The 27,149-nt window shown below is 31.7% G+C and overlaps 1 protein-coding gene across 1 annotated transcript in view; it reads right to left on the minus strand.

Moving 5' to 3' along the window:
* Nucleotides 1-27,149, minus strand: part of BCHE (butyrylcholinesterase) — a 70,010-nt gene that overhangs the window by 33,871 nt on the left and 8,990 nt on the right. The gene's annotated exons all lie outside the window — the stretch shown is intronic.

A 27,149-nucleotide genomic window follows, 5' to 3' on the forward strand; every position in this document is an offset into this window, starting at 1 on the left:
TACTTTTTTTGTATTTTTAGTAGAGACGGGATTTCACCATGTTAGCCAGGATGGTCTGGATCTCTTGACCTCATGATCCACCCCCGCCTCAGCCTCCCAAAGTGTTGGGATGACAGGCGTGAGCCACTACACCCGGCCAATAGATTTTTTTTTTTTTTTTATGGAAGAGTTCAGGAAAAGAGAAGAAAAGAGATCTAAGAACTTAGCTCTGGGAAGATTTAGAGATTGGGAAGGTGGGAATAATCCATCTAATAAATAATTACTCATATATTCAAAAAGTATTCATTGACTACCTGTTGTGTGCCTAATAATGTCGTAGGTACTGGGAATATAGTTGCAAACAAAATAAATGAAAAGTCCCATCTTTTTAGAGCTTACATTTTGGTGAAAGAGAGAAAGATGAGCAAGATCAATCAGTTAAGTAAATACATGCTAAGGAAAAATCTAAGTGTGTAGGAAGTTGCAATGAGTTTCTAACTCATTCTATTCACTTGTTTAATTCTGTAGTACAGATGCTATGATATTGTACAGCTAAGAAATTTAGTATGCACATCTAAAAAAAAGGTCATATTGTTACTGAGCCAAAACAACACTCTCACACTTAATCAATTTATTTAACAATAATCTCTTAATATCATCCAATTCACAGACTATATTCCTGACTATTCTAAATTACTAAATATATAATGGGCATAATAATTATAAACAATGTAAACTCTTAAAAAAATTCTGACTTGGTTATTTTTCTAAAGGTCAAATTGACAGAATTTACTAATTAACTGGCTATGGAGAATGATGATCAATATTGATCCTGAATTTTTTGGCATAAGCAAGAGAAAGAATGAAATTGTTTTTTTAACTGAAGTGAGGAAGTATATGAGGAGAATATTAAAAGTAAATTAAGAATATATAAAGTTTGAAATGCATATTAAATACTTAGGTAGATATGTACATAAGGCACAGGGGTTTAGGAAGAGACCTGGGCTGCAGATATAACTATAAGTCATCAGTATGTAGAAGTTAGCTAAAGCAGTAAAACCGACTGACATCACCCATGGAATAAACATGCACAGGAAAGAGTTGTCCAAGGACTGAGCTGCAGTACACTACAGTATTTTGACATGAGAAGAAATCACAAAGGAGACTAAAATGGTAAGCCTAGAAAGGTTAGAAAAAAAACTCTGATGATTCCTGGGTTTCCATGACTCCACTGAAACAGATGCTTCAAGAAGAGAGATTACACACACATCAAATACTGATGATAGGCTAAGATGATTCAGAAATAATTAAGTGACTTGGCAACATGGAAATACAGACCAATATGAGAATAGTTGGAATGAGGTAACTGGTATAGTGAAATAGTTTAAATAAAGAATGAGAGGATAAAAGTGGGCAATTGGTAGAGGTAAATTATTAGTGAGTTTTGCTGTCAAGAAGAATATGAAAATGGGAAAGTAGTTATTAAACAATATGAGGTATTTTTTCAGATTATGCATTTTTTTTCACAGCAGTAAAATTACATGAATAATTAAATGGAGGGCAAAAATGATTTTTTAAAAAAAGAAGAAAAATGCTTTTAGAACTAAATTCTTGCATAGTCATGCGTGAATGGGCTCTAGAGAATCCCACCGGCAAGTCTAGATGGGAGACAAGGGCATAATTGACATTGCAACTGGAAGGAGTTAGAGAGGACTTAGCCATGGTTTTTGATAGGCTAATTGATTTTGTGATCTGATTAATTTTGGATTTTGTTTTCTTGTGTGTGACTGCATAAAAAGCAAGCTTGTAGCTGTGCGAGTAGAGAAGAAATTTTTGAGTTTTGGGAAGACAGAACAGGTATGAATATCCTTTAGGAGCACTGAGGGAATAAATTGGCTAGAGACATTAATGCCAGGCAACATTAAAGAATCTCTTGAGTTTAAGGTCTTGAATTGATTAACATAGTGTGTATACACATTTATATCCAGACACATTAATTAAGCTGTTTGATAGCAATCACATATTTAAACATAAACAAGTTTGTGATTCTTACAGGTGAGAAAGATTAAGATAAAAAGGTCAAAGCATTGCATAGTTTATTTGTATGAACACCGAAATAATTTAAAATGTTTACAAATCTTTAGCAGAGAGAAGGAAAATAAGCTAGATGCTAAAACATCTCCAATGGATGAGTAAGATTCAGCAGGCTTTAAGCAGATGAATGCAGCAAGAACAAAATGTAAATGGCATACTCTGATATAATCTAGTAGAATCTACTTCAAGAGAGTTTATTCTGTGGAGGAAGGAGGAATAATGTTTTGAAAACAATGACGAGCTCTTAGTAGGCATATATATGTGTATATATGGCTGTATGTACATGAGTAGTGGGATAAAAACGTCATCACTTGAGAGGGGTGAAGATGAAATAGAAACTTCACGATCAGTCACGCATCAGTTAAAGCCAAAAGGTAAAATAAGTGTTCATAAATGGAAACTGCAGTTAGTTTTGCTGCCAGATTGCAAATCCCAAAAGAAGAGTTGAGGGCTTCAGAAGCTTAGAAAATGTGTTAGTGTGACTAATGTAGATTTCAGTATAGGTTACTAAAGGTTACTAATAGGTTACAAAAACCTATTTCCAAAGGACTTTCAAACATGTTTCTTAGTGGCTTACAAGGTTTTGTTACATATTTTAATTATTTAACACGATATTTGCACACTCATATGCAAATGGGCAGATGGAAAGACATGTCTCTTCATATGATTCTGTAAGATCTGAGATACAGCACAAACGGATGACAGCAATAACCTAAATCATTAAGCACAACGACCGTATTTTTAATCTTTACCAATCTTTCACTTTTATTTTGGTTAAACTTACTTTCTTTGCGTTTAGAAATGCCACAATTCTTTTTCTAATTTTTAAAACACTTCGTCTTACTTTAATTTTCAGTCCTACATACGTTCTTAACTCATGAAATAGCCCTGGGTATTGCTAAGTAAGAAAACTGAATCACATTAATTGGTTTTCCTTTCTTCTCACACACTCTTCGTATCTACCTGATTACCAGAGCTCATAGATAATATTCCCTGAACATCTGAAAGCCATCCTCTGGTTTGTCTTTTCATTCCCAAAGTTACTCCCCAGTGTACACAATTTGTATTGCTGCCCTGGAATGCGACAATGTGTCTCTTCTCATTCTCCCTGTCAGCTTTCTAACTCTCTTCTATGCCATTCTCTCTTCTGCACACAGAATGATGTTTCTAAAATTCAAATCTGATAGCATTCTCCCCTCACATTAAAGAAAAATTTGCACATGGTGCTCTTGGCATGTGATCTAAAACAAGCTTGGTTTACAAATGTACAATCTGGTTTCTTCATAACTCCCCAGATCATGTCTCCTCACACCTGACCTTTTACTTTCTCTTTCTCTATCACTTCTCGGTCTTTGCCTGTACTGTTTCATCTTCCCCCAAAATTTTTTATTTTTTTGAGAAAGGTTTCTGTAAGCTTCTAGGACTGGACTGGGGTTCCCCTATGTTTATTTCCTAAGCCTGTAGTTAACCATAGTATGGTTCTCATTATGTGGTTTGGTAAATTGTTTATTTGCTGTGATCTGCCAGCAGTAAGTGGTAACCTCTGTGATAGTAGGCCTGCATTTTATCCTACGATATACTCATACTGACTCCATAGCACTTAGCCCAGTGTGTGGCTCACAATTGGTGCTCAATAAGTATTTGTGAAATGATTATAATAAATCATACAGATGTGAGGTAAAATTTAATATAAAATATCAGATATTTTATGATCATCATTTGCATTCATAATGTTGGATAAAACCAAAAGGTATTAGAACCAGATACATAAATAATGGTGTAAACACATCTTTATAATAATCATTATATAGTTTTTTAAATCTGCCCAAATAATAGCTAAATCATAAATGAAGTATTATTCTAATTGTTTAATCGCTATATTTGGTTCTCTTTATGACAGTGTTGATTGACTATGCAAAACTCAGTTGTTAAAGGAAGAAAACAGCATGACCAGAACACTATAATCTTACAGAAATAATTATAAAACATGACACCATGTCTTTAGGAGGATATGTTAAATAAATACAATCAAAATCTCTAACTTTAAAACAACTATGGTCTATCATATTTTCCTTAAGAAATTATTACCTTTTTGGGGGTTGGTGGAGTGGAAAAGGAAATGTAAATTGTATCTAATTTTCATTTCCTTTTTAATTTTAAAGCTAAAAGATTTCAAAACTGAAGAAAATGTTTCACTGAGTTCTTCACGTTAATTCATTAAAATTTTTCACACTGGTATTTTTTATAAGTTCAGTACAAAAACCTTGCAGATTGAGGTAAATTATAATTGAATTATAATGTTTGTCTACCTTTCTGACATAATATGATTTTTATTTTTTCTGTGATTGCTCATGATAGGGGCCATTTTAAAAATCAAGTCATATTTCCTGGAACCTTATTTGTCTAGTAAATTTCCTTAGGAGCTATAGTTAAAGTTCTCCCTGTTTGGAATACAATAATACTGTAATATACCTAAAACATAGTTGTTACCATCAGCAGCATAGTACACTCAGATATTTACTTAATAATGACTGAGATAAAGATAAAGAAATGCTATTATGAGATTTATTTATTTATTTATTTTTATTTTTGAGACAGAGTCTCATTCTGTCACCCAGGCTGGAGTGCAGTGGCATGATCTCGGCTCATCACTGCAACCTCCGCCTCCCAGGTTCAAGTGATTATCTTGCCTCAGCCTCCCGGGTACCTGGACTACATGCACATGCCACCACGCCTGGCTATTTTTTTGTACAATATTTTTAGTAGAGACGGGGTCTCACGATGATGGCCAAGCTGGTATTGAACTGACCTCAAGCGATCCGCCAAACTGATCCTCCCATAATGTTGATATTACAGGCATGAGCCACTACACTTGGTTGAGATTTTTTTAATGCAAAAATTATTTACTCATAGTGAAGTTTTTACACTTAACATTTGTTCAGTTGAATTTCCTTTAATAGAAACTGACAACCTGGTATATTGTTGCTTGTTTTAAATAATGTTAAGTGTTTCAACTCCAGCTACTGAAAAATAGTGACAGGTTCTGGTCGTTAATTTGTATATGCTGATGGAAAACATATTCCAAGATTTATTTTAACATGTCAAATACATACCTAATTTTTGCATACCAGATACCTATACCATATGAAAATAATGAGAAAATCATATATTCCTTTTAGTAGCTGTTGATATGTTTAATTTGTAATACTTTAGTGACTTTTATGAACAAATGATACACAGTCTATGATGTTGTAAGACTATCGTTAAAATGTGTTTTACTTAAATACGAATTTGGTCTTCTTTTATAAACATGAAAAATAAATATTTAATTTTAAAGGCTGTGACTATAGACCGGGTGAGGTGGCTCATGCCTGTAATCCCAGGACTTTGAGAGGATTGTTTGAGCCCTGTTTGGTTGAGGTTGCAGTGAGAGCCGTGATTGCACCACTGCACCCCAGCCTGGGAGACGGAACAAGATCCTGTCTTTTCAAAAAAACAAACAAAAAAAAGGCTATGACTATACTATGGTTACTTTATTTCTGCTACAACTCAAAAAGACTAATTTTGAATCACATCTATATTGCTATAAATGTACTTCTAAAGAGCCATACATATCTACAAAACACAGGCATATACTGCAGAAAAATGCTAAATATAATTTTCTCTCTGGGTAAGTTAAGAAAGTAAAACATAAGAAAAAGAAAGCTATCAATTATGGAGTAATATACTTACAGTTTTTATCCCTTTTGACTTTATATATTATATTAAGTTTAAAAAGTAAGAAACTATGCTTACTTTATTTAAAAAGTAAATGATCCATATGTATTTATCAAAATATTATTAAAAGTTTTTTAATGGATGTCATAATGTTATTTGGTATTTAGATTATGGAAGAAAAAGTTGTTATGGCCCTCATGTTTCTATATTGCAAAAATGTTAATTTGTATTTTATGTGATCCTTTTGAGGGATTGGATGGACAACATTAAGCCAATATAAGCAAAAATATTTAAATCCAGGTATAAAACCGTAGCTAAACCCAAATTCCATGTGGTTTAAATTGTAAGCATGTATGAGAGTTTTCAGCTGTTGTGAAAACATCACTATTGCCAAATTTGAATATTCGTGTATTTTTTTGTATGGTATTCTGAATAAAACTTACTTACTGTATACTTTTAATGCATTTATTTTTATGCAATAAACACTTAGGATGAATGAGTAGATTTTAAATATTTTTATATCCAATATGCTTTAAAATGTTATTTTTCACTATGTATATGTCTATATAATCCTACATGTATAACTTTTTAGATCCATTGCACAAATTTATCAGAGATATATTAAAGCAAATGTTAGGTATATTTTAGTCTAATAATTCACCCAAATTTCCATGCATTTTCATAACACAAGGGTAGCATACCTTCATGATATAGTATTTCCCAAAGAAAAAATACATACTATGATAATGTACACAAATCATCTAAGAGAAGTGTCATTGCTTTTATAATGATTAAATTTACAGTAATAGCAGCAGCTCACTTTAAGGGTGTCTAGTAGAGCATAGTCTTAAATTTCTTTAACTGTCAAACTTTTTAAAAAGTATTATCATGCTAAGAATTATGTTATCATAGTTTATGAGAAAATGCTCCTATTTTCATTCTTTTATTAGTATTTTACACTGGTCAGAATTTTCCACACTCCTAGGAAACTTTTATATGTTCATGATTATTGGTAGTATAAGTTAATATTAAAATTACTATTCTTAGTCATGCTTACTAAATGATAGACATCATATTACATGATTCACATAATTCTTTAACATCAGTTACAGAGTTGAGATATATTTTGTAGACAAAGTAGTATGTTTCAGATAGGCTACCTTTTGCTTACTGAGGTTTTAAACATAAATATCTGATAACAAGAATTAGTTGTGTTATCTTTAGTTACACTCAGTGTGAGGTAAGGATATTCGTCTGTTCAAGTTCTGATAGTCTAGCAGCAGGTTCTGGTTCACAGAAAGTGTCTATGAAAGTTATCCCTATTATCCCTCCTAGGAAGATTATGCCCACTCAAAATATCTCAGTAGACATTACATATGGTGTTCCAGAAGAATGCAGATTCCCAGCACATACATTTCCTTCCTGTGTGTGTGGATAGGCATATTTTAAGAGATTCACTGAGTACTTTGCATGGATTCATCACTTAACATTGGTTCTTATTTTATCTTTGGATATGCTGTTTTATTGCTAGATTTCTACACTGAGGCTAGACTAGGATATTGTGCCAGCCAAATCATCTACTAAAGGCATGACAAACATGATAGGAAATATGCAAACAAACACCACTAGTCAAAGTACTGCTGGGAGTGGGGATGCATTGTGTTCATTAGTTCTGTTTTGTGGCTACCTGGAGAATTAAGTTCCTCCATTTGAAATGAATAGTAAGTTTTTCTACATTGGCTTCCTTAGCAGTATTTGAGGTAAGCTTGCTGTTACTCTTCTGTCTCTTTCAAAATGTTTTGGTCTTTGGTATACTGTTAAATGAAGAACTGGTGTGGTGCTTTCATCTCAAAGGACACACCATGACATATCCAGCTGATAAAACTGATGGAGAACTTTTAGAAGAACAGAGGATTTGGCTCAAGATTAATATATTACAACTCTAACTAAAATATATAGTGGAGTGAAGTATCCTTTTCCTTCTGCATTTTATTGGAGTTATAAGTTAAAGTGACCGAAATTTATTGCACAGTGATGATAAAAGTAGAGCTGCATTACCTAATTGGTATTTAAGACCAAGAAATCTTTATTTTAAAAAATCGGTCATGAAAATAACAGTAATGTTATATTTTAATTAGTAGAATATAAAAACCCAACAATTGAAACTCTCTTGCCCAGAAGTGAAAAAGTAAAACTGTAGGTGAATTTAAAATTGAGGATTAGACCTCTCCATTTTTGTAGGCAGTTAGACTCTTGACAGAAGCGTTAAATTTAGAAATGATCTCTAAAGATGCAGGTGCAGGTTTAAGGCTTCTTCTATCTGAATTTCCATTTGATACCGAAGGAAACCAGTCTGACAAAAAAAGTGAAAACATAGTTACCCACATATTAATGAATGGATAACAAGTTGTATGTAGATGTGCCTAATAGAGCAGTGTAAGTGTGTGTGTGTGGAATGCAAGGATGTGTGATAAATGAAAAAATAATACAATTGTTTTAAACATAAGGGAGGTTTTGCATGAACAGACAACGGTAATGCTCTAGGAATAACTGAATTCTCTGTGTCTACCAAAAAAAATCTAAACTGACAAAAAATTAATGTTATTTGCTCTTAGAAAATTCTAGTTTTGGAATTCTGTTCTCAGTATTATTATTTTTAATTTATAAAATTCAAAGAAAACTTAATATAATAATTTAGATATAATATTTCATCAGCAAGATGATAGTATACACAGATAACCATAGTTTTACCTTCCTAATGCATACAGTTAGAGCCTAACAACAGAAATATTATTAATAATAAGTACTGATCCTATTAAGGATTAAGAAATAATAAAAAACAATAAATTTAGAGTGACAATGTGGCTAGGTGATCTAGTGAAAAGAAATGGGCCCTCATGTCAGAAAAACTTGGATACAGAAGCCCATTTCAAACCATATCTGGCCTTTTGACTGTTTTTCCTCCTTTTTTTCCTTTCTGTTCTTCTCATCTTTCAATCTCCGGAGATTCCTTTTAGTGTGTGTTAGTTCCAGCTCAAAATATCTGAAGGCTGGATATGAAAGACTGTGAATACTGACCTTCAAGAACAGACAGAGGACCATCTGAATTACATCAGGAACAAACAAGTTTATATACATAAATATTTTTGATCTTTATTCATTCTCAATATTTTAGTACCAACTCTAAGATACACAATTTTATCAATAGCTGAACAGTTTGGAAGTATTAAAAATACTATAATATCCTTATCCAACTATTTCTTAGACATGAATCTATCAATGAAAAAAATGGATCTCATGAGTCTTTTGATTTTTTTTGTGGTCCCACTACAAGAGTTTATTATGTATTTTATCAAATCTTTATCACACTTTATCAAGCATTTATCCATACTTATACTCTCTATATAATTTTAGACATTATCTGTTATTATTGGCATGATAATCTAACCATTTATTTTGCATGTTACACAATAAAATGATTTTAGTGTACTTTCAAACAAATGGACTGTTCCATGCTTAAACTGGATTTAGCATGGGCATTTCCAGTTTTCTGTATGATAATATCTTTATTTCATTTGAAAATTTATCTCTTGCTTGTATTTAGAACTTAACTACTGTAGAACAACAGAAAAACAAAAAGAGAATTAAATATTTTACATAAAAATGTCCATTTTGTTTTTCAGTTGCCAGTGGCATAATTGTTATTTAGTTTGGGCTGTATTTTAATGTGGTAGTTTCTCATAATGAAAAAGGTTTAATCAATATTCTCTGAAAGGAAGCATAATACAGTGAATATGCATATACTCTAATCATGTCTGAGTATTGGAGAGGTGCTTCCTAAATGCCCCCTCAGAAATGAAAGTATAGTCTAGTCATTAAAGGACTGTGGTCCATAGCACTTTACACCAGCATTAGTTCTTCCAGAATTTTTTTCTATACTTCTTTCTCTGTGTCCTCATTGAAAGCTACTAGAAATGTTCAATATCCTTCATAATGTAATAGGACTTTTTACATTTTTCTAATTACTCTATCATCTTTACTTTTGGTCTGAAGCATTCCATGAGGGTCCTTTTTTTTTCTGTCAGGATAATTGTTTAAAACTTTTTTTTACCAGAAAAAAATATCATAAAATTAGAGACTACTGTGAATTTAGCAGCAGAAGTTGCAAAATTATAATAAACAGTTCTCTGCATCATACTGTTAAATAAGACTACTTACTAATAAAATTTATAAGATAATTTAATATGTAGTTGAAATCTTTCTATTGCTGAACTAATTTTTTATATTATGTATAGGTGTTAATCAAATCATTATGTTTAGTGTTTTACAATAATCATCTATTTTGTTCTCTTTTATATTTTTGTTCTTTGTTACATGAACAGTTTCTAGTTCTAAAATTACTAAAGATTGCATGTTCATCGTCTTATTATTTTCCATTTGTAGATATTTGATTATGTGTTTATACCTGAAGTAGACTCACACTTCTGGTTTACCAACATTTTGTAAAGTCAATGCTATTGAAATTTCATTGAAATGTTGATTACAAGCAGATTGTGTTACAACTGTGATTGAACTTATTATTTAGATTCCTTTACTTCAAAATCTTTTCTAGTCCAAAAAAGAAGGAAAAAATATAGAAACACAATAAAAATAAATGTATGATTAAAAGCATATTTTCTGTAGAAATTTCAAGAATAACAAAGCACAATTATAAAGATAAGGTTTAATTTTATATTTAGTAGATAATCATTTATCTGACTCTAATATTATTTTTTCTTTATATATAAATGGTCTGCCTTGTACTAAAGGAAGATAAATAATGTAATTAAATTAAGAAAGATTAAAAAACAACCAGTTCAGCTATCACCTATAATTTAAGGTAGAAATTTAAAAAAAAAAAAAAAAAACTGTCTTAATTTACACATACTCTACTGTAAGTATGAGTAACTAACAGAATATCTGACCCCAAATTTGATGGAGAAAACAAGATTAGGATTTGTATGTACTAAAAATTTAGTAATTTTTCATAAGTGTTAGGTTTCTTTGACTTCCACAATGATTTCATTTTAATAAATACAGGTAGTATCCTTCATATTACGATATCTGAGTTAATCATATACTAAGTATATAAGATTATTGTAAGCAGTAAATTTAGTAATAAATAATTTGCATATGAAATCTGAGATTGCAGTATAGTGCTGTAAATAGAATTAGTTTAAGGTTTTATAAATACGTTTTCTGGTTTATTTTATTCTCCTCTCATTCTCTATTTCAGGGTTCATTAATATGATTCAAAATTTTTATGACTGTCTTCTTTGAAATATTTATTCCCTAGATGTTACCATTTTTTTAAGAAGATAAAATGAAAGAAAAATCCAAAAACAATAAAATAAATGCCAATACATAGTTATAACTTTAGAGATTCAGGTTAAAGGAGAAGGCAAGCTTAGTTTAGTTATAATGTTAATAGTTTAGTTTTTGCTCTTTTTAATGATGTTAATCTTTACTTTCCTCAGCTCACTAATCCTCACTGGAAACCTGAAACGTGCATGCTGAGCCCTGCCTAGCCAAGAGCCTATCTTCAGGAATTCAGCCAAATCTTAGAAATGCAGCTTGTCCCTTGAGTCCCCATTCTCCAGTTCTTGCTGGCCTGATTTCTGTTCTGCCTACCAACCCCTGGGCCCTTTGCTGAACTTCTCTAAACTTCTCTCTGACATATTTTTCAGCTTTTGTCAAAATTTTTTTCCTTCAGGCTACTTCCTATTCTCTGTAGTCCATAAGCTTGCAGTTAGGTTTACCTGATTTAGTGAAAACAAAGCAAAACACCCAGTTCAATGTGAATTCCAACTAAAATACAAATAATGTTCAGTGTAATTATGCCCCATCAGATTTATGGGGCATATTTATACTAATATATATTATAATTAGTATCATATTTATACTAATTTTTAATTTATACTAATGTTTAATTATAAATATTATATTTATAATATATAAGTATATTTATAATACATATTAGTATTAGTATTATATTCATACCAATATATGCTAGTATTAGTATCATACTTACATATTTAAAATAATATATTACATATGTATTCCTGGTGTAGCTTATTTTCACATTTAACTGAATGTTCTGTATTTTATCTGGCAATATTACTTAGAGTATGTATCTGGAATAATGTCAGGCATATTACATATAGTTTCTCAAATTTCCATAACAGCCAAGGAGATAGGTATTAACACTTTTATTTGAGAAATAAAAAAAAAAAAACCTAAGGTCAAAGGAGATGGAATTTTTGCTCTTTTCCTTTCCTAGTGGTATACAAAAATTCTAATAAAGAGGGAGCAAAGTTTAGGGAAGATGGATCTGGGTTCATCCATCACACCACAAAGTTCAATTTGGAGTTCCGGTTTTCACTGACAGCTCTGTAAGCCTCAGTTTCAGCTCTGTAAGCCTCAATATTCTTATTAACACCTGTTGAGGATGATGATACTTCTTTAGAGAATTGCTATAAACATGAAAGTGAAGTCCTGAGCAAATATTAGCAACTAATAAATTTAATTGATGTAATTGTCAATATTATAGATTTAAAATTACGACTCCAAAGGCTAACTGGTTGGTACTTTCTTAAGACTATCCTACCTACACAATAGGCTGAATTATTATTATTGTTTACATATTACAAGAGAAGTATATTCTTTAAGGACTCAATTATTTTTATCATAACATTCATTATATTTTAACAGATTAATTTTCTATTAGACGTTACATAATACTTCTATGAATGTTCAAGGACACACAGAGAGCAGCACATAAATATTTTGTGGTCTCAGGGTCAATGTTTTGTCACTACTTATACCAGCTTTCTTATGAGAAGTTATTTTCCCTCTGTTTCTTGTCATGCAATTAGACTATGACCTCTCAGTTCTGTTTTAAGGTTACTTGCCTTCTGCCTATGCCTTCTTAGAAAATTGTTGTTTCTGATTTCATCAGAAACAAAAAAAAAAAAAATCAATGAGTAATTCTCTTAAAATTTAGGGCACACTACAAGTCAATAGGTTTCAATATGACCTTTTCTATGGAATACATATCAAATAAATATTTGCCATACTTTTTTTGATGTTCAGAATATCTAGGATGTTGCCTATTTTTCTCTTTGCTACGTGTCTCTTGATTCCTTTTATTTGAGTTCCACATAGTCTTAATTACTGATGACTTAAGTTCTAACCATGTGGCTTGCATTGTATTTATGAGGATAGTTTTCTATAAATAAAGCAAATAAAATTAAGTAGATAGACATGATGCTTACACAAAACCAGATTGATTACTATAATCACTATACCATTCCCATCAGTTCACAATCATGTTGCAATATTCCCCATGAAAAAGCAAAGTCAATCAAAAACACCTCTACCTTCTCTTGTCCAGACATCCCCTGAGTTGACTTCCCTGATCCACTTTTGAGTGATACTCTTTGAAAGAGTTGCCTCAAATTGCAATTACTGATTCCTCTCCTCTCATTCTCATGTGCATCTCTATTAAGGTTTTAGTTCCCACCATCCCATCAAAAAACCATGTCTTTGCTACCAATATGTCCACATTTCCAAACCCATAATCATACACAATTTCACATAATTTTCTTTGCACTAATTCTGTATTTTATACGGATATTCCTTGGCTGAAATATTTTCTTTACTTAGTCTTGAGTGGATACCATGTTCTCGTAGTTGCCCTCCAACTCTTTTGGCTACTCCATTCTCTCTCTACAGTTTCCTCTTCTTCCTCTCACTCTCTAACCTTGGGGTACTTAGACATGTGTTTTATCTAAAACTTCTGTAAGTGAAATAAACCTGTCTCATGGCTTTAAATACAATCTTCATACTTTTAGATACCAAATTTATAACTTTAGCCCCCTTTTCTCCCTTGAATTTCAGATGTCTTGGCATAATAAAAATGTAAATCTAAATTAAATAATTTAATTTAATTTTTCTGGAAAAACAGGTCCCTTAAATTTGAAACGTCTGAAATAGCACTTTTGATTTCACTGTCCCAACCACATCCTCCAATAGTTGTCAATATATCAGGAAGTGGTACCTCTACTCTTCTGGTGGCTTAAGTCAAAAATTTTGCAGTATAGTATCCTTGTCTCAATTTATTCTCTTATATTCCACATCCAATATCTCAGCAAATATTGTCAGACCTTCCTTCAACATATAACCTGATTCTGATCATTCTTTCCCACTTTTACCCAATTTAAGATATATCATTTTTAATTGGATTGCTGTAATAACCTCCTAGTTCTTCTGTACACTTCATTCTTGTGTACCTACCAGTCAGAGATTTCTTTATACTGTTTGAGCCAAAATATACTACTCGAATTCCTGAATATTTCATAACTAAATGTCTCACTCAGGAAAGATTTCAGAAACTCATCCAAGCTTCAAATCATATATCTTGGCTCTTTATTCTTCTCTGACTTTACCTCTTTTTTTTTTTTTTTTTTTTTTTTGTTGTTGTTGTTGTTGAGACGGAGTTTCGCTCTGTCGCCCAGGCTGGAGTGCAGTGGCCGGATCTCAGCTCACTGCAAGCTCCGCCTCCCGGGTTTACGCCATTCTCCTGCCTCAGCCTCCCGAGTAGCTGGGACTACAGACGCCCGCCACCTCGCCCGGCTAGTTTTCTGTATTTTTTAGTAGAGACGGGGTTTCACCGTGTTAGCCAGGGTGGTCTCGATCTCCTGACCTCGTGATCCGCCCGTCTCGGCCTCCCAAAGTGCTGGGATTATAGGCTTGAGCCACCGCGCCCGGCCTGACTTTACCTCTTATCACTTCCCCTTCACATACCTATTCCAACCCCACTATCTTTCTTGCTTTTCCTGCAACATCCCAAATACTTTAGTCTTAGAGGTTGTTCTCTCTTCTGGGAAAATTTTTCCCCAGATACTCACATGATTTACTCTGTCCCTCTGTTTTAGTACAACTTTGTCAGAAGCCTTTCATGACCGCCTTACAAATGATAACACATTCTATCTGCATCTTGTTCTATGCTTCTATGTTTTACATTTTTTTTCAGAACTCTCACCATGATAAGACACAGTATATATTTGTTTTTTGTCTTTTTCCTTCTTTAGATTGTAAGGCCCTTGTGGGTAAAAATTTTCTCTCTGTTCTCCATGCCTCACTGTTTTTTTTATTTGCTTTGTCATCTTTGCCTATTTATGTTGTGTTTACTGCTGCATCCCTATTACCTCAATAATGCTTGATGCATGTGGGCTTTCAAATATATTTGTTGACTAAATAAATGAAAGAATGAATAAACAAGTCTCCGTAATATATGACCTAATCATACAAAAAATTTTAACATACAATTACAAAGTCTTCCATCAAAATTGTAGACTTTTATTTCAAGCAGCTTGAGAAAACATATATGTATGTATATATGTGTGTGTGTATATATATGTGTGTGTGTGTGTGTATATATATATATACACATATATATATATATTATTATTATTTTGTTTTTTGGAGACGTAATTTTGCTCTGTCACCAGGCTGGAGTGCAGAGGCATGATTTCAGCTCACTGCAAACTCCGCCTCCTGAGTTCAAGTGATTCTCCTGCTTCAGCATTCCAAGTAGCTGGGATTACAGGCAAACACCACCACACATGGCTAATTTTTTGTAATTTTAGTGGAGATGATGTTTCACCATGTTGGCCAAGTTGGTCTCCAACTCCTGAATTCAGGTGATCCACCCACCATGGCTTCCCAAAGTGCTGGGATTATAGGTGTGATCCACTACACACATCCAGAGAAGGTATAATTATAAGGCTTCCAGAAACCTTATCGAATCACCCAAAGCAAGACTAGTATTACGGCTCCTAAGCATAACCTAAAATTTAACGCTCATTACATTATTGGGTTATGATGTTTCTTTTTAATGATATATTAAAATATTTTTTCCAATTAATATTTTGACTTGTCATAAAATAAATAGTATTTTGATACCAATTCCTAGATGTTGATATACCAAAAAGTGTTCAATTTAATTTTTATAAGGTAAAAATTCACTTGTTTTTAAATAACAGAGATCTGTGGATTGGTTAATATTAACATTTCATGTACAATAAGTGTGTGGATCATCTCATCAAGTTAAGAGTACCTATTATGGTAAGATAAAAGAATACTGAAAAAAATATTAACATATAGAAAATAAAGGTGGTGGGGTTCTGCTTTTTAGCACTCTGATCTTGAGTGTTATAGACAGAGGAGGAAAATTGCAGCAGGTATAATTTCTTAAAACTCATCAATCTGACCATAATTATTTTATACTGAAAAGTATTATTTAATAACTTGTGATTTTAAAAGCACTGCACCTTGGAAACAATCTCATGACTTTCATTCAAAAATGTCTATCTGAGGGAATGCTGAAGAATCAGAAGCATCTTGTTTTATTAAATTTTATACCAGTTTATAATTACAGCTACAGAAATATTGTTATGATCGAATGTATTTTTCACATTTTAAATAAATACATAATTATGAAATATGAAACAATGCATATAATATAAACTGTAAAAAATAAATAGATTTTGAAATTAGAAATTATACAATGTCTTTTTGGATAAAGTTTACCTACTACACTGAGAATGGTAACTTCATAAGTAGGATGAGACATATTTCTGCCAACAATATATTCTTCTTATGTTTAACTACTGTTTTTCTGATTTTAGGACTACTAAAGTATTATTTTAGGTACCATAATTTAAAATAACTTTTTAAAATCAAGACATGCAGGTGGAAAAATTAACCCACAAAAATGAAAAATTAAAAAATTAAAAGCAAATGTTAGTTGTGTGACCTAAACTTTCCAATCGTCAGTTGCTTGATTTGTAAAATAGGGATATTGATGCATTTTACACAGAGTGGTTGTAAAGAATACATGCAAAATCTATCTGGAATATTTAGAACCTTGCTTGGATCTTAATGAAACATTTGGTAAGTGGAAACTATCAAAACGAAGAAAATCATGAAGCAGAGGAAGGGACATTAGTGAAGACAGCAACAATACCATCCTATTACCAATCCAGTTGTTGCTTGCAGACTTATCCATAGGTATACCCAGATCTATTTGCATCTACAATAAAATACATATACATGCATTACTCACTGGGCAAGTTTTCACAATAACCATGTGAGTTAGGTTTTATTAGAGAAATAGAGACATAGAGGGAAGAATTAACTTGGCAACTGTGTGGCAAACATGGCTTCAAAATCAAGCTGTTTTCCTCTAATGCCATGCACTTTTGATGCATCATGTTATGTTGGAAATTCAATTAAAAGTCAAGGCCTTTTCTTTGGAGGTGAAAAATAATAATAATAAAAAATACTTAAGTAGTGTGTGTTTAGGTTTTTAACTTTTTTTTTTTTTTGAGATGGAGTTTTGCTCTTGTTGCCCAGGCTGGAGTGCAGTGGCGCAATCTTGGCTCACTGCAACCTCCGCCTCCTGGGTTCAAGCGATTATCCTGCCTTAGCTTCCCGAGTTGCTGGGATTACAGGCGTGCACCACCACGCCCAGCTAATTTTTGTATGTTTAAAAGAGACGGGGTTTCACCATATTAGCCAGGTGGATCTCGAACTCCTGACTTCGGATGATCCTCCCGTTTCGGCTTCCCAAAGTGCTGGGATTACAGGCAAGAGCCACCACGCCCGGCCTAGGTTTTTAACTTCTCACTGGGATTATTTCAACATTTTTAGAATTAAAAGTAATTAAAATAAAGAGTATTACATCTCTTAAAAATGTTAAAAAAATATCATTCCAATTATTTTCTAGTAAGTACATTCCTTCATAAATGCATTTACCAGTAAGTCACTCTACTTTTTATAGTGTTCATACAATGAGAAGAGTTTTAACCACAAAAAATAGTTTTTAACCAACACGCTTATTTATTTTTAGGCTCTATCTGTTTTGCTGCTATCATTATTTTCTTTTATGCTGTTAACCTTGTCTTCTGCGTTTGTAGTCTTAAAAATATTTTAGGTGTGTTTCTGTTCTTATGTTTTTGCTAAATTCAATAAACAGAGAATCATTAGCCTGAGTCATATCTGATTGTGGAACAGAAAACTCCATACAGAAAAATATTTAAATTCACATTTTATTTACTATGTTTTGTTACTTTGCAATATGTAAGCTATTATTTCTGACAGGTCTTTTGAAGCATTACATCAATGTGTACATTCCTGAAATTATTACTTTGATTTCTAAAAAAATGATTTATTAATATCAGACTGAACTTAATATGTACAAGTGGACTGAATGTTATACTTTTTCCAACTAAAAAATGTGCGGAAACACAGAAAACAAATCAGATTATTTCCAAGTAAATCGACCCTATAAATGAGATTTTCCATGTTTTAATGAGCCATTTTATACTAAGAGTGCATTAGTTTTTTTTTTTTCTGCTGCACTGTGAGAGAGTATTCTGAAATATTTGATCAAACATATCTCAGTTTGATAGCTCTCTTTATAGATTTGCCCTTTTGGGGGACATCTGATTTCTCTATCTCATTCCACTGTCATTCATTGTAAAATATTGCTGCATTCTGAAATGGTTCTGAAAGTGGTGTATGTACAGTTTAAATTGTCTCATAACACAATTCTTTCTTTTCAAATACATGACACTAATGGGTATCAGTTTTTTTTTAACCTACATTTATACTCTATCTGTTAAAATAAGGTAAGTTACAGGAATATTGCAGTTGGCATTTTTGCCTTATTCATTTCTGAGTAACTCCTAAATTAATTTCTAAAGAGAAAAAAAGGATTTAAAGTGATAGAACATTGATGCTGTTACGATAGCAATAAAATAAATTCAAGGGTATTAAGCCCTGATTCTTTTTTAAAGTCATGAAAATGTTTCATTGGGTTAATTATGATAATATACCACAAATAATTATAGAATCAGATGGTAAATTTATTTTTCTTCACTCTGGAAACCACGTGAACTATTATCTGTCAGAAAATCTAATTATAAGTCTGATAATAATTGGACTAGATGGCCAGATGACAGTCCCACAAACATAAACTTGCCTCTAAATCTCATAATGATGTCTAATTTTAGTCTGTTCTCTGCTCTTACCTCTATAACATTAACCAAGCAGGTATAAGCATGCTAACATTTAAAATTACAAGTTTGCAACCAAATGCATTTTGTAAGCATACTTAATGACTGCTTTTAAGAATTCACGGTGAAGGCAGCCTGGCTAATGTATAATACAAGGAAATGAAAGTTAATAGCCTTGAGTCACAGTTAATCTTTGTTCTGTCACCTATTAGTTGCAATTCACTTTTCTTCTGTGGAACACACTTTTCTCACTTAAAAAATGCTAGATAGTCTCATCATTTCAGTATTTTTAAATTCTAATAGAATGTACATACCTCACATCTTGTTGTTGTGATAGTACCCTGTTCATGTTAAGAGTATCTTTAACAGATATTATTTTGATATATTGAAGAGACCTCTAAGAATTGTATTGTGGTGAAGTTCTATAATATTTATTATTTGAAAAATATAACAAAATGTAAATTCAATTATACTTTGCAAATTAATTTCTTAGTGAAGGAATTTGCACAAATACTCTATAAGTATAAATATATGCTAAATTCCTATGCAGACATTTAGAATGAAGTAGCATGATTTCTCCACCCATAATTTCTTTGACCTTTACCCTGTTTTTCTGTTGTACTTTAAAAACATGGAATGGTTCCAATAAAAAAAAAAAAAAGAGATAGTGCACCAAGAAAATATACCCATTTGGGAAATAAGTGATGTTAAAATACTGTTATTTCAATCCATTTTTTATGGTGTCATATAAAAATATACAAATTTAATGTTAAATATTATTAAATTAAAACTACAGTAAAAGCTTTAGAGAATAAATTACTGAGTGTATTTCAGATATTTTAATGACATTATGGCCATCTATATGGCCACCCTTCCCTCAGTGTGAGTGTGTGTATCTCAAATCAGAAACAAAATTGATTCCTTTAGGAATCTGTCAAATCTGCAATTTCTGATTATTACAATTAAAATTTAGTAAAAAGGTGAATATCTGTTTTCAAACTGTCCTGATTATTTTAAAATACCTTGTGTATTAACAACATTTGGCTTAGCATGTAATTTAGTCTTACCCACTCCCCATTACAAACATCAAGAACTGTTCTCATTTACTTTTTTCCAGATCAGTTAACTTCAGTAGTGAAAAATTTATTAATACATTTTTGTTCAAGTTTAATAAATTGCTCATTCTGTGATAAATTTCCTTAAAGTGTAAGGGAATAAATAATAAATAAAATATTATGATATGAGAATAGCAGTTGTGCTATGATGTTACTTTCAAATTACTTTGTTAAGTAGCTTGTGATTTTATAATATCAAAACAGGACAAAATAAAAGTGACATGTCAGAACATTTATTCCTGGCAAAAAGCATTAGAAAATATTAATATTTCAGAGAGGTGCTGAATAAATAAATGATAAATAAATGAGGCTCTGAATGAATGAATGAATGAATGAGTGAAAGAAAAAGTATAGAAGCAAGTAAATTACCTCAATATTGAAGTTTACCTGTATTTGTTTGAAAGCTTAATTGATTAATTAAGTAGTTTTGAGTCAGGAAATTAAACAATTGTACTTCTTTTTGGCACAGAATCTAAGTTTAATCTTAGATGAGATTAGAGCATGAGAAATAACTGATATTTTTAAATAGACAAGAGGAATACAATTTTCTGTCAATGACAAATTTTAATGGCAATGAGATAGTTATATTTATATTCCCATTTTACAGATTAGAAAAAATACCACGGAATTTTAAGTAGTTTGCCTAAGTTTACATATACAAAGGATCTGTAGAAAGACTGACACTGGGCACATTACATTGGCTATCACACATGATCTGGAAGGCTGCGCAACTGCACTGTGAATGGTTTTCTCTGAGATTTTACGCTGAAGAAGCTCTGAATGAAGATAGTACCAAGGGAGGATAGTGTAAAGGAAAGATTATCTGCAAGAGTAGAAAGAAGCTGGAGGGGTTTTGAAATAATGTTAACCTCCATTTTATACTATCTTACTAATTACATTTGGCATATTTTCCTTCTTTAGTGCTCTAGTCTTTCTCATAACCCAAGTTTAATTTCACCAATTTTCTGTACCATTGGGATAGTATTGACAATATTTCATTAAGTTCTGGTAACTTAATTTTTTTCACTATCAAGTTATTTATTGGATGGGTGATTGGTAGACGTATTATGTTGTACTGATATTTTTGCATATACTATAATGTAATAGACATAATGCACATATAGACCTGTGTGCTATTTAGGTAAAATTTTAAGTTCATTTCTACAGGTAGCATTAGAGGAAGAACAAAAGCAAATAAAATATATATAGGTAGCAATTCCAGTTAGCAAAGGCCTAAATTATATTGTGACTTCTATTTTGTAAGAAATCTTAAAACACTGAAACTGAAGACACCAAATCTGAATATCCTTTAGTGTTAGCTCAAAATAACCTTTAATTTTATTAAGAAATCAAATTTGAAAATCTTCCATCTCTTTCATAATTTATAAAGTAACTGAAAAATGAGTTTTATATAATTGAATGAGATCTATAAGGTTAAGATGCCCTTAAAATACCAATGGAGAGGAAAGTGTTGGACTTTCACTTTCATCCATGATAAGGTGAGATTAGCCTTCTCATCATAAACAGTGATAATACTGGACAAAACAAACAAGGCAATGAATTTCAGAAACTGGATAATGGGCAATGCAAACCTATGACAGTTAAGAGAAGGAGAATGCCAATTGATAATGGAATAACTGGAAAAATAATCCGTGAAAACTATAAACTATCAGTACTGAATCAAGAAGGAATAGATGTCTAGATAGCTCTATATCCTATGAAGTATTATATTTATAATAAGATATTTTCCCATCAGGAAAACTCCAGATCTAAGTGGTTTCATTGATGAAATATGTTAAATATTTAAAGACTTAAATAATCTCAATGGTATGCAAACTAAAAAATCTTGAAGCAGAAGGAAGATTACTACATTTTTTTTTCTCAGAGATGAGATCCGTTCTGCATCTTCAGTGCAGTGCCATGATCAAAGCCCACTACAGCCATGAATTCCTGGGCCCAAGTGATCCTCTTGCCTCAGCCTCCCAACAATTTTTTTTTTTTTTTTTTTAAATGTAGAGATGGACTCTTTCACTTTGTTGCTCAGGCTAGTCTCAAACTTCAGACTTCAAGCAATCCTCCTGCCTTGACTTCCCAAAGTGGCAGGATTATAGGCATGAGTCACCATGTTCGGCCTAAGATTATTCTTACATGAAAACTTTACAAATAAATTAAAATAAATAAAATTGTATACTGATATTCCTCACGAATAAGAGAAAAACATCTATCAATTATATTATTATTAGAAAGCAATATAAAAATGACACTGTATTATGACAAAGTTGTTTTTATTCCAGGAATTCAAGATTGTTTTAATATAATTCACCACACTAACAAAATTAATGAGAAAACAAAGCAACAAAAACACGATGGTCCTTTCGACAGAAGCAGAAAGAGCATTTGTCACAATTTAATATCTATTTATAATAAAGACTCTCAAGAAATAGGAATAGAGGAGAATTTCCTAAATTTAATAAAGGGCAAAACTATAGTTAATACAGACAATACTAAAAAGATGAGCTCATTCCCTCTAAGATTTGAAACGATATGCTTTCAAATCTATTATTTAATATTGTGCTAACAATCCTAGAGAATGCAATGACAAAATCATCAACAAGAAAACAACAGATATAAATATTGAAAAGGAAGAAGCTGACCACAACCATTCACAGACAATAGATTATTTAACCCCCAAATTAAAAATATTAATAAATCTACTAAACTTTATATGTGAAATTAGCAAGATTGCATGACATAGAAAATCAAGTGTATATTTAGATACTAGCAAAATCTAAATTTTAGAATACATAAAACTCTTAGGAATAAATTTAATTAAATATATTCAAGGACTGTACATATAAAACTTTTAAATATTTACAGAAACTAAAAACATAACAAAATAAAAGGAAAGGTAAACCATATTCATGGATTTAAAAAGCAGTAATGTTAACATAAACATTCTCTTTATATTAATCAATAATTTCAACACCTCATCAGCTTTTGTGAAAACTGAGAAACTGATTCTAATCTTTATTTGGAAATGCAAAACTAAAATAGACATAACTGTTTTTTTTTTAATCAAAAGTTTTGTTTGTGAAAACAAAGTGTACTCCTTTAAACTCTCCAATTAAAAAAATATTATGTAGACATACTATATAAGACACTCCAGTACTGGCATAAGAGTAGACATTAGACCATTTAGTGTGACAGAATAAAATGTACTCATTCATATACACACATATATGGTCAGTTGATTTTCAAGAAAGTAGCCTAGGTAATTTAGTAAGTAAAGAAGTGTTTTTTCTAATGAATAGTGATGTAATATCTGAATATTTATATGGGAAATAATGAACCTCAACCCCTACATTAAAAGTTCACAGGTATGAATTTAAATATATTATGAATCAAAAGTAAAAATCTAAAACCATAAAGCAAAAAAAAAAAAAACAGAAAGAAAAACAATCTTTACAAATGTTGGTGTAGGGAAATACTTATTTGATAAGATGGAAATAAATTCATAAGCTGAGATTCATTGAAATTCAACATGTCAAAAATCAAAGTAAGATAAAAACTGGGGGAAAATACTGAAAGTACATAGGATATGTATCTTAAATATATAAGAATTCTTACAAGTTAATGAGAGATAAACCCAGTAAAAAATTGCAAAAGATTTAAACATTTCAAAATGGAAAAAATACCAATGACCAGTTAGCATAAGAAAAGATGCTCCACATCTATATCCATCAGAGAGAAACAAAGTAAAGGCACAAAGAGATGTCATTACAAAGCCACAAGAACAGCTAAAATTGAAGATTGATTAGTTGCGAGTGATGCTGAAGATGTGAAACAAGTGGGGCTCTGGTATATCATTGCTTTTGGGAGTATAAAGTTCTCAACTAAGGAAAATGGTTGAACAGTTTCTTTAAAAAAATAAGCATGTGCTTATATATGTTCCTGCAATTCCTCTCACTTTTACTCAAAATAAGAAAAAAAAATCTTCTACAGATTTTGTACAAGACAAAAGTCTTCCAGAAAATATTCATAGAACGCTAATCATAATATCCCCAAAAGGAAACAACGTATGGGTGAATGGATAAACAAGCAGCGGTACAAGCATCCACAGGAAATAGTACTTAGCAGTGAATAACAAATAAACTCCTTACACATACAACACAGATGAATTGCAGCTCTGTTATGCTGAGCAAAAGAAGCCAGACACAAGATTATATAAGCTATGATATTATGAATATAAAATTCCAGAAAAGGTAAAACTAATCTATAATAAAAATAGAATCAGTGATTGACTGGACATGGGGAGTAAGAGGACTGTTTGCAAAGAGGTGGGGGGACTTTATTCTGAGGCAATGGAATTATGCTTTATCTTTATGGAGTTGTACATATTGGCAAAACTTACTGATCTGTATGTTTATTATGTATATTTTTTACAGTATGTACATTATATTTCAATGACGATTATAAATAATATACATAGATTTACTAATTAAGAATTTATTTAAACATTTCATGAATCGTGAACTTGAAAACTCATTTTCCTAAATGATAATCATAGCTCTAATTCTACTTTTACTTTCTTAATAAGACATTTTGAAGTTTTGAGGAAGTAGACACTAGCAGAGTTTCTCAATCTTGGCATTAATGCTGGCCCTTCATCTGTACCCCCAGTAGTGACACTCAAAAAGGGCTCCAGACATTGTTAAATGTTCCTGAGGGGTAGAAAGAAAGGGTCCAAGGAGGAAAGTCTTTGCCCTTGGAAATTACAGATTTGGGACATCAAGTCTGCGGTCAGAAAGATGTGGATAGATTTCCAGACCTAACAGTTGTCAACTTGGTTTTCACTGCAGTTCACTTAATTATTCAAAGCTTCAATATTAATTTACATGTATACTTTGAAAATAGATAATGAACATCAGGATATTAACATTATGCTTGACATCAAATCAACCCTTAACACGAATATATAGTGTTATTATCTCTGTTCAACTGTGCAAATATCATCTGTGAATAAAATTACTAAAATAACATCTTGTTATTGCTACACTACAGTTTAACTTTTTATAGCTTATGATCTCCATTACTTTTATTTATTATTTTTAAAATGTTAATTTTTATTTATTTCCCATTATAAGGCTAACATTAAATAACCTTATTAAATAATTAATAAATAATTAATAAATAATTATTAAATAATTAAGTATTAAATAATTAATCCTATCGTCAAAGATTTTCTTCTTTGGTCTATTATATGGGTGCCAAAAACAAGGCATTTAACACATCTGATTCTTTGTGTTCTCCATTATGAAACAAGAAAATGTAAATAATTATTGCAACACGCAAAAGAAATGAAGTCTTTTGAAAAATTTAGGTTTCAATAATTTAAAAAATATCCTTAAATCCTTAAATTATTTACAGTCCCTAGAATTTAAAGAAAGAATTAAAAACATATATAAATGATGTAATATGGATAGAGCCTCGAGGGAGAGAGCAGAATGAGATATAAGTAATTCTAATATAGCTCTAAAAATAAGCTGATGGTTCATTCCTTGAGCAGAAATTTATGCTGATGTTGGGAAGGAATAAAATATTTTACAGCTACAGGTAATATAATAACCCACATATCTTGAAAAGGCAATATAATATTTTTTACTCATACTACCTTTTACCAGCTCTCATTCAATCATTAGCTAAATATTTGTTAAGTATGATAGATACCCATCATAGTAATTCAATGAATATCAAATCAAAACCACAGATTCTGTTTCAAGAGGGTAGTTTAGTATAGTTGAGGAGGAACAGCTTACAATGAAAGAGGAAATAGACCAGTTACAGTCAACTTCTGTGAGAGTGAACAAGAAGACTGAAGCAACTGCACCTCTAGTAATTAAAGAAATGCTGCATGAGATGTGTAGTAAATTAAGTCTTCAAAAATGTAGCACTTTGTCATTAAAGAGGAAAGAGGTGTTTTAAACAGGGCATACTGCTAGAAGAAAGTTCTAAGCTGCAGTTAAGCTGAGAATCTTTGGTATTAGTGAGATAACTGGCTCACCCAGAACCTGGTGTTACTGAGTAATGTGAGTTGCAGCAAGATTATAGAGGCCTTTCAATGCTAGGTGGAAGAATTATAACTTTTTCTACAGTGAATAAGTAATAAACGATTTGAAAAGAATTGTACAATTGATATTGTAGAAATATACACACAGTGACATGAAGTACAAAGAATTCCAAATGGAGGGTGGAAAAGAACACCAGAGAGCAGTAATGTAACTATCAGCATTTTGTTTAGTTATAAAAGAGAGTGTGAAAGACTGAATTACTGCATCAATTTATAATTTATGTAAACACTTCTTGTATAAATAAATTTCTAAATTTCTATTTTTTTAAAATTATTCACATTGGTACAATTTACTCCCATGTATAAAATGTGGTTTTGGTTTACAAATGTAGAGGAAAGAAAAAAAAAATATTTTCTATGGATACACGCACGCATTTAAAAAATACATTAAAAAGTCAGGAAACAACAGGTGTTGGAGAGGATGTGGAGAAATAGGAACACTTTTACACTGTTGGTGGGATTGTAAACTAGTTCAACCATTCTGGAAAACAGTATGGCAATTCCTCAAGGATCTAGAACTAGATGTACCATATGACCCAGCCATCCCAATACTGGGTATATATCCAAAGGATTATAAATCATGCTGCTATAAAGACACATGCACACGTATGTTTATTGCAGCACTATTCACAATAGCAAAGACTTGGAATCAACCCAAATGTCCATCTGTGACAGACTGGATTAAGAAAATGTGGCACATATACACCATGGAATACTATGCAGCCATAAAAAAGGATGAGTTTGCGTCCTTTGTAGGGACATGGATGCAGCTGGAAACCATCATTCTTAGCAAACTATCACAAGAACAGAAAACCAAACACCGCATGTTCTCACTCATAGGTGGGAACTGAACAATGAGATCACCTGGACTCGGGAAGGGGAACATCACACACTGGGGCCTATCATGGGGAGGGGGGAGGGGGGAGGGATTGCATTGGGAGTTATACCTGATATAAATGATGAATTGATGGGTGCTGACGAGTTGATGGGTTCAGC

The sequence above is a fragment of the Trachypithecus francoisi genome, unplaced genomic scaffold, assembly GCF_009764315.1.
Source record: "Trachypithecus francoisi isolate TF-2019V2 unplaced genomic scaffold, Tfra_2.0 Lachesis_group0, whole genome shotgun sequence".
NCBI lineage: Eukaryota > Metazoa > Chordata > Mammalia > Primates > Cercopithecidae > Trachypithecus > Trachypithecus francoisi.